The sequence below is a fragment of the Protopterus annectens genome, chromosome 10.part0 (genome assembly GCF_019279795.1).
Source record: "Protopterus annectens isolate FY-2018-M chromosome 10.part0, PAN1.0, whole genome shotgun sequence".
Classification (NCBI taxonomy): domain Eukaryota; kingdom Metazoa; phylum Chordata; order Ceratodontiformes; family Protopteridae; genus Protopterus; species Protopterus annectens.
The window spans coordinates 1,315,058,038-1,315,073,603 of NC_056744.1; positions in this window are offsets into that span (position 1 = coordinate 1,315,058,038).

A 15,566-nucleotide genomic window follows, 5' to 3' on the forward strand; every position below is an offset into this window, starting at 1 on the left:
CTGTTTTGAAAATAGGAACCAGGCGGGGGTGTCCTCTTTCCCCTGTGTCATTTGTGTTGTATTTAGAACCAGTGACAGAGAAAATAAAGGGCTCATAAATTCAAGGATATAACTAATATGATAATCAAGAAAATGTGGCTTTATTTGCAGAGGATATTATTTTGTACCTGATAAAACCACTGAAGGACAGTTCAGCATTGTAGAACATCCTGAGCCAGTTTCAAGTCTTTTCTGGATATAAAATTCATGAAGATAAAACAAAAGCAATAGCTGTAAGCTATGTACCCAAACACAAACTGGTTCTGCAATACCCATATTTATGGTAGAAATTATAAGATGAAGTACTTAAGAGTATGGGTTAAAAAGAATTATGTTATGGAAGCTGAGGATATGTAAGAAGAGACTAAACAAAAGATAATACAAAAACAGAGAAACTGTAAGTTCTGTTATGCATATGGATAGCAAGATACAAGCAGAGAAAATGTTTTAGCCCCTTTAGTTTTATACACAGATCAGACATATTTTAATCAAACAAAAAAGAATCTGTGGAAAACAATTAATAAAGAGTTGGAGGATTTTGCCTGGGAGGGAAGAGGGCAAGAGTCAAGTGGAATAACTTGATCCTTCCAATAGAACAAGGTGGCTTGGGATTACCTGATTTGAAGATGTATTTCAGAGCTACACATTTGAGGCTCCTACACATAGCATAAGCACAAAGCTATAATTTAAAGTGGAAAGGGATGGTGATGAAACGGGGAAGCTCAAGAAATAGAGAGAGACTGTGATTTTGGATGTGGATTCTTAAGGAAAATAACAGTAACTGTATAGAATATTATACTCCTAAGCTAGCAGAAAGTTTTCTAAATTAACCCAGGAAATGAGAAAGGAGATTCTGATGATAGGGATGATTGCAATTAGGGATACAGAGAATAGGAAGGAAGTGGCTGGAACTTCCTGAAAAAAGCTAGCAAAGGAACCGAGATATTGGGAGCAAATAATTAGAGAGGAAAAGGTAACAGAATAGGAAGAGGCCAAGAATACATCTGGAATGCAGAATAGAGAATGCCTTCCCTACTGAGGATCGATATTGGAGTATAGGCAAAGAGAAAGGACTAGGGTATCCTGAGTAAAAGACCAGTACTCATAGGGTTTTTAGTGGAATCTAAAACAGAAGCTGCTGTTAAAAAAGGGATAATTAGGAGGGCACATAAAATACTTCATGACAAACTACAGGAATCAATCAGAGGAGGTTGGAAAAGATTGGGAAGATAGACTGTATAAGGAATGAACAAAGAAACAATTGGAGGATGTATTTATGACTCCCAAATATGCAACAAAATCTAGATTTAGGTTTTTTGCTTGTAAGCATTTGCACAGATATTTTTATACCCCAAGCAGACTCCAAATAATTTTTCCTTGGGTAGATTGCAAGTCTTGGAGGTGTAATGGGGAAGAAAGAGGTAACTGGAAACATATATTTGGGAGTGTAATGAGTTGGCAGACTTTAAAAATCAGTGCAGTCTACTCTGGGTGAGCAAATTGTTGTAACTAAAGAAACTAGACATAGTAAGGCCTTGCTAAGTTTAATTATGGTGGCTTCCAAAAAAGCAGAAAATGGAAATTAAGGTCTAAACCAACCATACCAGAAGTAGTGAATTTAGTAATAGAGATAAAAGAACTGTATGTGGGATATGTATAAAATGGTAGTGGCAAATTATATAGAAAAAAATGGGAACTGTAGGAAGAATACATGCAGAATATGTTTTGGGAGGAATGAGGTTTAAGGGAAGGCAGGAATTGAATGACCTATGCAATGTTCTATTGACAGTGACTGTATAGCAGAGTATATGTGACATATATGTTTGCGACTGAAAATATGTTAAATGAGTTAGTTTTCATTTATATAAATGTATGATTGTTTATGCCATAAGTGATAATTCAGTAAAGCTGTTTCTTGTTTTTTTTTTTTAAATGGTTTCTCGATGTTTCTTTTTAAAAAAGAATGGTGTCCTGGCTCCTTGACTTATATATCACACACATACATTCACACTGTTTATATTTTTATGTATAGAGAAAGACAGATAGATATAGATAAATAAACAGAAGCAAAGCATTTTCAAAAAATGCTGTTCATGAACATGTGATGTGCTCACCAAAGCAGACATCCAAGCAAACGCTACCTCAAAACAAAACACACACAACACATAACCCACAAAGTCAGTGTGCCAAGCAGCCACAGCCCTTAAGGCTGAATAACACACCTGATACTCTTGTTATAGGTGACTCTATTGTCAGACACACTGACGTCCCGCTCTCCAGGCTGAATAAAGAGAAGGTCACAGTGAGCTGCCTGTTGGGTGCTAGGATCTGACACATAACGCAAGAACTCAGGTCACTCCAAAGCAAATACAAATATGACTCGGTCATTGTACATGCTGGTGTGAATGACCTGAGACGTACCTCCCTGGACTACATGAAAAGAGACATAGAGGAGCTCTCTGAGCATGTAGCCCAGGCTGGTATAACCCTGACCTTGAGCAGCATCTTACCCTCACCTAGAATGATGCCACAGTACAAAGACAAAATGATCGATTTTAACAATTGGCTAAAATTTTGGTGTCATTCAAAGGGGATCCAGTGTCTGTCAGCCTGGGATGACATGTTTGACAAGCCACGTTGCTTCGCTAGGGACGGCTTGCACCTGTCACCACTGGGCTTTTGGATATTGGCAAAGGCTCTTGCCACCCCCATAGTGCCTTTTTTAGGCAAGGCTCAAAAGTCAAACCCACCCCCATAGACCGCACAAGGAACAAGAAACTAAGGGCAATGCTGCTAAACGCCAGAAGTCTTAACCTCAATAAGCACACACTCGAAGCTCTCCGCAGTATGGAGAACATCGATATCTGTGCAGTGACAGAAACCTGGTTCAAGGCTCCAGAGAGCACCCCAGCACTACCAGGCTATACCTCATATCATGCTTTTCGGCCCCAAAACCCAGACCGAACCACAAAAGAAGGAGGAGTTTCCATATTTATCAAGGATATCCACACCTCCAGGTTAGTGGCATTGCTCAAAGTATCGGAGACCATCCATGTGCAACTAACAGTGGGCAAGACTGCTTTTCAGTTTATAGCATCCTACAGACCACCCTCTCAAAGTCAGGAATCCCATTCGGCTTTCCTGAAAACATTGGAGAACATGAAGATCTCTCCGAACACCATTATATTGGGCGACTTCAACTACCCAAACATTGACTGGAAGCACTACTCAAGCCCCAGCACCTTAGCCCAAAGATTCCTGGAAATTATAAACTCAAATGCTATGGAACAACTAGTCACCACTCCCACAAGAGGGGACAACATACTAGACCTGATCATTACCAACATGGGGACTCTATGCTCCACACCAGAAGTATATCCCTCATTGGTAAGATCAGACCATAAATTAATTTCACTAGATGTCCACATCCCGACCCCACCCCCAGCCCAGAAAACCACAGTGAAAAACTTTTCAAAAGCGAACTTCTCACTTCTCAAAACCGAAGTGGAATCCTTCAAGGCCCCAGGGCCAGTGGAAACTACAGCCCAAACTGCAGAGTCATATATAAATGCATTCTACGGACATCTCCAGGAATGCATGGGTCATGCTATCCCAAACAAAACCAAGACCCAATCATCCAAAGGCAGGCGTCCAGTCTGGTGGACCCCTGCCATAAATAAACTGTACAACAGAAGGAGGAAGCTACTACATGATAGAGCAAAATCCCTAATAGGGAAGGCATCTCTGATCAGTACTAGCAAAAAATTACGATCCCTCATAAAATCCTCCAAGGCCAGCTTCGAGAGAAAAATTGAACAGGACACCAAAGACAATCAAAAGGCTTTTTTCAGTTATGTTAGAAACCTGGGATGCAACTCCCAGACTTGTTCTGAGTTGATTCTAAACGACAAAAAATACACTGAATCCACAGACATCGCCAATATCCTGGCAGACAGGTTCAGTGCAAACTTCTCCACCCCCCCCCCCAAAAGAGCAAGTATCTATCCCGGCAGAGGGCTGCCTCCCAAACATCTCAGATGCTCAGGTGAAGGCTGCCCTCTCCAAAGCAAAAAACACTGCTTCCATGGGACCAGATGGCGTCCCAGGTTGCGTCCTACATGTACTACAAGAGGAACTAATCCCTCAAATAAAACAGCTATACAATCTCAGCCTCACTACAGGATATGTGCCCACAGAATGGCGTACAGCAACAGTGGTCCCACTCCACAAAGGTGGAGTCTCTACGGACCCTGGAAACTATCGCCCCATAAGCCTGACTAGCTTAGTCTGCAAAGCTATGGAGAGGATCATCATGGAGCTCATAAACAAAGACATTGGGGACCTACAGACACTAGATCCTACCCAGTTTGGCTTTGTCAAGGGCAGATCCTGCCTTTTGAACCTGGTTGACTTCTTTGAAACAGTCACCAAAGCCATAGATGAAGGGAAGGTAGTCCACACAGCCTATCTGGACCTTGCAAAGGCATTTGACACAATACCCCACTCGGGCATCGTAGATAAGCTATCCAGCTTAAATATAAACCCCTATGTCACAAGATGGGTCGCAAACTGGCTCAAAGACAGAACCCACAGAGTGAGAGTTGCTGGAGTCATGTCAGACTCGAAACCGGTCACAAGTGGCGTCCCACAGGGTTTTGTCCTGGGACCACTCTTGTTCGGTATATACTTTTCCGGGGTACAGGCAAACGTGGGAGGACTATGGCTCACCAAGTTCACAGACGACTGCAAACTGGGCGCCATAATCAACTCTCCAGCTGACACAAACATCCTTCAAAAAGGTCTCACAGAGACAGATAACTGGTGCCAGCACCATGGTTTAAAGCTAAATGCCAAAAAATGTGTAGTCATACCCTTTGGCAAAAACAATGTGCCCACAAATTACCACATAGGCGGAAACCCATTAAGTACAGAGAAAATTATTAGGGACCTGGGGACCCAAGTTGATAGCAATCTCTCCTTTGAAAACCACATTGCCAAAGTGGTTAGAAAGACCTTCTACATAGCCCACCTCATCACGAAGGGTTTCACATCTAGATCAAGAGAGGTAATCATGCCCCTTTATTCATCCCTCATCAGGCCCATCATAGAATACAATGCCCCTTTTGGGATGTACCTTACCCGACACCTGCAGCAATTAGAAAGACCCCAAAAGTATCTCACCAAGTGGATCAAGGGTCTCAAACAGATGCCATATGCTGCTCGGTTGAAAAAACTCCAGCTCTACTCAGTTGCATACTGCCTACTTCGAGGCGATCTATGCCTGACATACAAAGCTATGTCAAATCCAGAATTAATGGACATGCTCCACCTCAGTAAATCTAAATCTCTTAGAGCCACACGCTCGAGGGACTTGAACCTCAGCACAGAAATAAATAGAACTTGCTGGAGGGACAGGTTCATAACCCAGAGGCTCCCTTCGCTCTGGAATAGAATTCCAGTTCATGTTAGGCAGAGCACCTCACTGAATCTCTTCAAGAAGAATCTCGATAAGTGGATGGGGGATTGTAGGTTTGTCCCAGGGATTACTCCCGTGTCGCTATTAGACAGAGACACAGTAAACTAAACCTTAAAAAGGGCACAGTATACTCAATTCAAGGGGTGGCGTAAGCCATACAGAATCGGGCTAGGCTTATAATTGCCCCAGGGCAGATAGCCTAGTATGAACCTATGAACCTGTGCCCACATCCTATATAAAACTACTCATAAACAAACTTAAACTGTGCTGTTCTTCAGCTGATGACCTTCCAAGTGAGTATCTAAAAATGGCAGCAAATAGCATTGCTAATCCTGTCTCAATCTTTATTCACAGGTCAATCCAGAAATTCCACATCCCCTCTCTCTCTGGAAAAAGTTACACATTTTCCCCTCTGCATAAAGAAGGAGATTCAGTAGACATGAATAACGTTAGACCTATGGCGATTTTTATCACCCCTCACAAAAATGTATTCAAAAACAATTGCTAGGCTATCTTCTGCAGGAAGAACTCTTATTCCCTACACAACATGGCTTCCATCCTTCCATAGTGCCAGCACTGCCCTTCTAACATACATAGATACTATCAATAAAGATAGAGATAATGGCAAACTAGTCTCTTCCTTATTTCAAGGCTTGTCTAAAGCCTTCAAAACTTTGTCACAGCAAACTTATTCTTCAAATGTCCTCACTAGGTCTCTGTCAGTCCATCCCTCTGTGGTTCAAAAGCTACCTGTCAAATAGGTATCAGTCGGTAAAATGGCACTCTACACACCCTTTACCTTCCAGTTACCGCCGGTATACCACAAGGTTCTATCCATGGTCCTCTCATCTTTAATATTTTCACCAACATTCTCTTTACTTCCACACAACAGGCCACCCTAATATAATATACAAATGATTCTACTCTCATTTGCACATACCACATGGTACACATCCAAAGAATTACCGAGGAAGCTTTAGCAGCCACTGAAACATGGCTTCATAACTCAAAACTCATGCTCAACCCAAAAAAGACCAAACTACTACTTTTTTCCCTTACATTCCTCTATCGTGAAAAAACTACATTTAAAGTCCTCTCTCTTGGTAATGCAACCATTGAAGTCGCTTCTCATAGCAAACTATTAGGGGTGATAGTGGATGGTAATCTAATATACAAAATGGTAATCTAATATACAAAATTGCATAAGAAAAAAATCATCAAAAACTAGGGATGCTTTACAGAGTCAAAAACTTTTCTCACCGATGCAACTAAAACTACACTTGCCACTATCTGTCTCCTCCCTACTCTTCTTTATGGTGCTCCCATCCTTACTAACCTCCAGGTTTCACAAAGATTGAAACTTGAACAATGTTATAACAAAGTTGCTAAATTTGAGGCACATACCCCTTTCAGAACCCACCACCTTTTGAGACAGTCTCTGGAATGTGGTGTAGTTTTACACTCTGTATTGTACATGGATATACCAGTGGCTAACATAGGTTCATAGGTAGGTACTAGGCTAGCTGCCCAAAGGCATTTATAAGCCTAGCCAGAATGTGTTGACTTTTGCCACCCCCTTAGATTAGTTCCCTGTGCCTCTGTCGAGCAGATCCACTGAATTGATACCCGGGGTGAACGTTCTGTTTCCCATCCACTCATCAAGGTTTCTCTTGAAGAGTGCTAGCGAGGAGCTCTGCTTAATGTAGATTGGAATCTTGTTCCATAGCATGGGAAGTCCCTGGAATCTATCCCTCCAGCACATCCTATTTATTGTTGTGCTGAGGTTTAGATCCCTAGAGCATGTGGCTCGAGGGGATAAGGTTTTCTTTAGGTGGAGCATGTCCATCAATTCTGGGTTGGACATGGCCTTATATGTCAGGCAGAGATCACCTCTGAGCAGGCGGTATGCAACCGAGTTTCTTCAGTCGAGCTGCATAGGGCATCTGTCTGAGGCCAGTGATTCTCTTGGTGAGGTACTTCTGTGGTCTTTCCAGCTGTTACAGGTGTCTTGTAAAGTACATCCCAAATGGGGCATTGTACTCTATGATGGGTCTGATGAGTAAAGGGGCACAATGACCTCTTTTGATCTGGATGCAAACCCTTTTGCGATGAGGTGGGCCACATAGAAGGATTTTCTAACCACTTTGGCAATGTGATTGTCAAAGGAGAGATTACTATCTACTTGGGTCCCCAGATCCCTTATTACGTTTTCCGTATTTAGGGGACTACCACCTGTGCGGTAGTTTGTGGGTACTTTATTTCCAAAGGGAATAACTATGCACTTTTTGGCATTTAGCTTGAGGCCATGATTTTGACACCAGGTATCCATCTCAGTGTGACCCTTTTGGAGGATGTCTGTGTCAGCCGGTGAGTGAATTATAGACCCTAGTTTGCAGTCGTCTGTGAACATGGTCAACCATAGTCCTCCTGTGCTTGTCTGCACCTCTGAGAAGTATATGCCTAACAGGAGGGGTCCTAGGACTGAGTCCTGGGAAATGCCACTTGTAACCAGTTTAGAGTCAGACCTAGCTCCCACAACTCTCACCATGTGGGTTCTGTCCATGAGCCAATTGGCAACCCATCTTGTGACATAGGGGTTTATGTTCAGGCTGGTGAGCTTGTCCATAATGCTAGAATGGGGAATGGTGTTGAAGGCCTTTGCGAGGTCCAGGTAGGCTGTGTGTACCACCTTTCCCTCATCTATAGCCTTGGTAACTGTGTCAAAGAAGTCCAACAGGTTTAAGAGGCATGATCTACCCTTAACAAAGCCAAACTGGGTAGGGTCCAGTGTTTGGAGGTTCCCAATGTCTCTGTTAATGAGTTCCATGATGATGCACTCCATAGCCTTGCAGACCAAGCTAGTCAGGCTTATAGGGCGATAGTTCCCGGGGTCTGTTATGGCTCCACCTTTGTGGAGCGGAATAACTGTTGCTGTGCACCACTCCATGGGTATGTAGCCTGTGGAGAGGCTGAGTTTGAACAGTGTGTTTAGGTGAGGGGTTAATTCGTCTTTGAGCTCACGTAGGATGCAGCCTGGGACACTGTCTGGTCCCATTGATGCTGCGTTTTTGGCTTTGGAGAGGGCTATTTTAACCTGAGTGTCTATGATTTCAGGGGCTCTACATTCTTCTGGTATAGTTATGGGCCCTTTTGGGGGTGAGAGAGGGGTGAAGTTTGCACTGAACCTGTCTGCCAGGATGTTGGCAATATCGGTTGGTTCAGTGTATTTTATGCCATTCTACACTAACTCTGAGCATATCTGAGCATTGCCACTTAGATTCTTGACATAGCTAAAGAATGCCTTGTGGTTATCTTTGGAGTCCTTGACAAGTTTTCTTTCAAAGCTCGCCTTGGTCGAGTTTATGAGGGATCATAGTTTCTTGCTGATACTGATCAGGGATGTCTTCCCTTCTTGGGATTTTACTCTTTTCTGTACTAGTTTCCTCCTTCTATTGTATAGCTTGTTTATGGCAGGGGTCCACCCGACTGGTTTCCTTTTCTTGGAGAAGTGAGTCTTGGTTTTGCTTGGGATAGCAGGATCCATGCATTCTTGTAGGTGCCCATAGAATGCATTAATAAAGGATTTTGCAGCTTGGACAGCATTATCCTTTAGCATGGGGGTTTTGAAACTTTCCACTTCCATCTTAAGTAATGTGAAGTTTGCTTGTGAAAAGTTTTTCACGGTGGTTTCCTTGTCCGGGGGTGAGGGCGGAATGTGGATATCCAAAGTGATTTGTTTATGGTCGGATCTAACCAGCGAGGGGTTAACCTCCAGTGTGGAATACCGGTCGCCCATGTTGGTGATGACCGGGTCCAATATGTCACCTCTGGTGGGAGTGTTGACCAGTTGCTCCAGGGCGTTTGAGTTTATAAATTCTAGGAAATGTTGGGCAAGGTAGTTAGTACTTGAGTAGTTCTCCCAGTTAATGTTTGGGTAGTTGAAATCACCCAATATTCAGGTTTTTGGCATTAATTTGGCATATCTCTTTTGGTATTGTGTTTGGCATAACATATCTCTTAAAATAAAAAAAAAAAAAATTGCCAAGTGCTACTTTGTGGACATCTCTCTTTTAAGTAGGCAATCACCTAGTTAACTGTTCTACCTCCATAGCTTCTGCATCCTCAGTATTCCTTCGAAGTACTATAAAATTTGTTTTGCATGCATCTACTCCTGCAATATGCAAATGTTTAACTGTTGTGCTTTATTTTGTTGTGTTACTGTTTTACTTAACTATGTTGACACTCACTGTTACTAGACAAAGATAAAATTAAACAAATCCTCCACCCCACTCCATCTACCCAAGTTTTTGGGATTTAAATCAGGTGTCAGGTGCAAGGTCACAATTGTCATTTGTGTTATTCTGTTAAGAATGAATATTCAACCTGTTGAGATACCAGATGTTTAATTTTTAACAAATTAATACAAACAAGTGGTATGCCTGTCATTGCTTACATGCAAATGCGCACAAACAATATCCCTACAATACTAGCTACTTCCTACAATGCCAAGGACATCATCAGGCACATTAGCTTACACATGGACTACCAACACATTAATAAATGATCAGACATATACAATGTCAAGTACATCATCAGGCAGATTCGCTTACACTACATAGAGCCTGTGGGTTAATGCAGTGTGCTATAGTAGAGAGGGGCCCGGGTTCGACACTTGGAAGAAGTGTTTATTAACATGGATGATGGGAAGACAGTGCACACCGCCTACCTTGACCTAGCCAAAGCCTTTGACACTATTCCCCACTCAGGCATAATAGATAAACTCCAGCTAAGCATCAACCTGTATGTTACCAGATAGTTAGCTGACTCACTGACAGACCCACTCAGTCAAGATAGGGGAAGCCACCTCTAGTAATAGACCCGTAATGAGCAGTGTACCCCAAGGATCAGTCTTGGGGTCTCTACTGTTTGGGGTATACTTTTTTGAGGTGCAAGCCAAAACCAGTGGTCTGTGGCTGACTAAGTTTGCAGATGACTGCAAGCTGGGAGCAGTCTTAAATTCCCCTAAGTGATGTGAAAATCCTCCATGAGGGCCTTACCCAAGCTAACGACTGGTGCCAGAAACACGGCCTCAAACAGAATGCGAAGAAATGTAGCATTATCCCCTTTGGGGAAAATGGCATCCACGCTAATTATCACATTAATAATGTACTAAGCATGCAATCAGTTGTGAGGGACTTGGGCACCCAGGTTGATAGCACCCTGACGTTTGACCAACACGTTACCTCCGTTGTATGGAAGGCTTATTGCATGGCCAACCTCATAAATAAGGGTATGTCATCTGGGAACAAGGATGTCATGACATCCCTGTACTCCTCCCTTAGCAGACCAATTATTGAGTACACAGTCCCCTTTGGCATGTACCTTGCCAAGCATATGTAACAGCTGGAGAGACCACAGAGGTTTCTGACCAGGAAAATCCAGCCTTGATGGAGTTGCTGCATGTCTGTAAGTCAAACTCCACTCATGCAACCTGCACACAAGGCCTTAACCTGACCTGTGACACTAACAGAACTTGTTGGTGGGATAGATTTGTGTCCCAAAGACTCCCCCATCTGTGGAATAGACTCCCTCTCCATGTCAAGCAGAGTACCTCTCTAGCCTTCTTTAAGAGGAACATGGATGACTGGATGGGAAACGGAAAATACACCCCTGGGATCCCATCTGTGTCCCTGCTGGACAGGGGAAACAGGTGCTGACTTTGAGGGAACATGGGTGAAATTCTTGGCTAGGCTTATAAGGCCTCCAGGCCAATAGGCTAGTAGTACCGATACATTAACAGATGATCAAACATATTATATGACTAATACAATGCTTCATGTGAGACATTAGAAAAGCTTTACTTAACAAAAAAAATTCCAAATCTCCTTAAAGAAAATATATTAGATAAACATGGAGATCACTTCCTCTCACTTGCCTAATGCAGACAGTCTCAGACATTACTGGAGATATTCACAGTGAAGAACAGACATTCCCAACCCACTAGGACAGTTTTCCATTGCAGGTATGGCTTTAGGTAATGGCAGAACAGCAAAAGGTATTAAGTAGTTTAGATAAAATGAAGAGTTACTTTTTTAACACTTTAAGTTGTACTTATTTCAGAAATGCTGCATGTATGTGCAGGTGCATGTGCGCATGAAAGTGCGGATGTACGATTGTGCAGATGTATGTGTGTGTGTGTGCGTGCGTGCAGGAGCAGTGTATAACTCTCAGATGTTATTCATTCCGCAGGACATGTATGATTTTGTCACTTTTTTGATGTGTGTGTGTGCTACTGACATACCCTGGCTTGATTTCTATTGGTCACCCTGGTTGTTTTTAGCAGGGACCAGTAACTGTGACAGCATGACACGTTTGAAAGTCTGTTGTGTGCAAGTCTGTATTAGGGAGACAACTGAGCAATATTTTACTTAGGGTAAAATATTGCTCCTCTGTCATTATTAGAAAGCTTTTTCTGGATGTTGGCTTTGCAAGACAGAACCACAGAAGGACAGAGAGACAGAGCCACAAAGCCAACTTCAATAAAAAGCATTCTAAAAATCAGTGTATACCAATATTATATACCTTGCTCTGAAGAAGGTATGGGCTTTCTTGAAATTGATTACATGTATAGATCTACAGTCATTCAGCTGCATATTTATCTGCTGACCTCATTAGATCCAAACATAGTGAAAGATTTAAAACCTGAGGAGGGGACATCTAAGATAATCTCTCTCTTTAATTTAGCAGAAGCCTTCTACTGGCAAGCAAGAATGGAAATCAAACCAGTAGTAGTCAAAAATCAGACAACAATCGACTGTGAAAAAAAAAGAAAGAATGTAAGGAAAAGGATCAGATGAGAATGAAAGAAATGTGTAAAAGCCATAAATGTAGTGGGAAGTATCATCTCCTGGAATAACCTCATTTCACACAGGAATGGGTAAGGAGAGGTGAGTTGAAACCAAAGAATGAAAGGTTGATAATGGCAGCCCAGGATAGTGGACTACATACACGTTGGTTTACAAAGTCCATTGAACATGTGAGAGAAGCAGACAAATGTAGGTTTTATAAAAAAGAATTGGAAATAGTCACACATCTTGTTGCTGGATGCGATACACTTGTGGCAAAGGGCCTGTGCACTGAAAGGTACAATAATGTGGAAAGATTGTTGCACTGGGATTTAGCTGAAAAGCACGAGAAACATGAACCACAAAACATTATAGAGAATGATGAAGTATACATCACATGGGAACACCCATTACTAACAGTCCAAAAATAGATTTGAGAAACCTAGATATAGTAGCGTATGAAAAAAAAAAATAGCATTCATCACTAAAACTGCTACAGATTATGATTACAGTGTCTCACATACAGTGAGACACATAGTCATAAAATATCAAGATTTACAACAGAAATGAGAGCAATGTGGATGAAAAATACCCAGACAGGAGCAGTTGTAGTAGTAATAGGAATCTACAGTCATATTTAGATATGCAACTACTACATATAATTCCTTATTAATTGGAGAAGTCAATTTTTGGGGCATTGCAGGTGCTGCAAAAACAATTTTAGCTAACGTTGAAGATTGAATCATACCCTGACTTAGGAATGTGTTCCATTCCCATAATGGTATTTGACACTCAAAAGATTTGAAGAAATTAAACCAGACACCTCACATATCCATCTAAATGGTATGTTTACAAAACAACTGCAACCTGTCCAAGTTTAACCCAGACATATTCATTACTACCCTATCATCTATTAATTGGAATATCCTAAAATCCTACCCTTAGATGATGCTGTAAGTGAATTAAATGCAACTTTCCTAAATAGTCTTGCACCTCCTAGAAAGAAGAGACTACAAAGAAATTATGCAATTTAGCTATCCAAATATAATAGAATGATAATGCAGGATAAAGAAAAAAGGTGGAAATGGCAGAAATATAATACATCACAATATCTTTAAAACTTCAGAATGCTCCACATCTGTATTAAAAAGCAATTAAATGAATACAAACAACTATACTATAACAACATTTAGAACAATAGTTAAGACAACCCTAAATAATTTGGGTCAACCATTAAAGAAATCTTATATCCTGACCAAAAATTCAAACCTAATCCCTCTTCCAGTAACTCACCACTCAAATTGCAATAGAATTCAACTCTTATTTCTATAGAAAGCATAGTGTCCCTACTCTTATTTCTATAGAAAGCATAGTGTCCCTAACCAAAGATTCCTATATCTAATCTCTCCCCTACCCAAAACCCACGTCACTATGTCCACTTTCACCTTCAGATCAGACCTGTGCCCTTATCCTCTCTAAATCAGCTCTTAAACTCAAACCATGCTCAGCTTCAGCTGATGACCTGCCAAGTGAGTACCTTAAAATAGCAGCCAATAGCATTGCCCATCCTGTCTTAATCCTTAAAAATAGATCAGTCTAGGAATCTCATGTTCCCTCTCTCTGGCAAAAATCACACATTATCTTTCTACACAAAAGAGTAAATTCAACAAACATCACTAACCATAGACGTATAGTAATCTTAGGCTCATAGGAGAATAGTAGGCTAATTGCCCTGAAGGGCCATTTTAAGCTTAACCAGTAACCCAAGGTCAGAATCAAACCCTATATTTTGTGTGTATGAAGTAAAGACTGTAACCATTATGCTGAACCCACACTTGCTATAATATTTGAAATGTGCACTGAAAAACAATTACTAAACTATTTCCTGCAGGAAAAACTCCTATCCCTCGCACAACACCGCTTCCATACCGCCCATGGCAGTAACACTGTACTTCTAACCCTTACAGACATTGTCAGTAAAGGTAGAGATAATGACAAACTAGTGCCAAAGTCATAAATTAAAACTCAACATGAAGAAATGCACTATAGTGCCTCTGAGAAATTGTCCACCCAATCTAATTACTTCATACTTTACTGGAAAAGCTCATCCAGAGTCTGCTACAACTTGCTGTGAGGGAAAGGTTAGTTTGCTTTTACTCTCTTGTATTTTTTATTACTTTATTGCCTTCTTCTATTTTGTAGGTTGTGATTTGTTTTCCTCACACTGTGTTTTACTTGTATTCTGCTTTTAATTGCATATTAAAACTAGGAAAGAGACCACAGCTGTGTCTCTTGTGAGTCACACAGAAATTAGAAGAGGTCAGTAAAGGAGTCGCACAGAAGACAGAACAGGTCAAGTAAGGTTAATCATCTGTGAATGAGGGTAGAGCTGGAACTAAACCTACTATTTAAGGGGGCAAAATAAAACATTTCAGAGCTTTACCGGAAAAGCTTACCAGACTGCTTGCTAGAACTTACAGCATGCATCCCAGGTCATTGGCTCACAAGTACCAGTATGACTCAGTCATAGTCCATGTCGATGTAAAAGTACCTCCCTAGACTGTATGAAGAGATGGATCTACTTTAGTAAATCTCAAATCCAGTTACGCAAAATGCTGAATGTTAAGACCACATTAGTGAAATGGCATAATATCAAACACCCAGAACATTGCATTGTCACTCCAGGAAACTAACCACTGGGCCACCATGGTGAGCTTTGCTCTTTTCTCCACTATAGTGCAATCTCAGAGTTGGTATATTTAGTTAGGGGAGTGTGAGGGGCATAGCCCCCCCACATGGAGGGTGGGTTTAGTTTGCTTTGGTTTGTGTTTTTACAGTGGTGACCCACTTGTTAGTTTTCTGGACTGACAATGTGATCTGTGTTTGATATTATGCCATTTTGCTAAATGTGCTCTCAATGTTCAGCATTTTGAGTAAGTGGATTTTCGATTTTATAAAGTAGATCTGACAAGAGACATCATGGAACTCTCAGAATATGTGTCCCAGGCTGGTATGAGCCTATCATTGAGCAGTATTTTACCTTCTCTAAAGATGATGTCACAATACGAACAAAGGATGAATGACTTTAATAATTGGTGGAGTTTCTGGTGTCATTTTTCAGGGGGTGCAATATTTTTCAACATGGAAGAAGATGGTCAACAAACCACACTGCTTTTCCAGGGATTGTCTGTGCCTCTCCCTTCTGG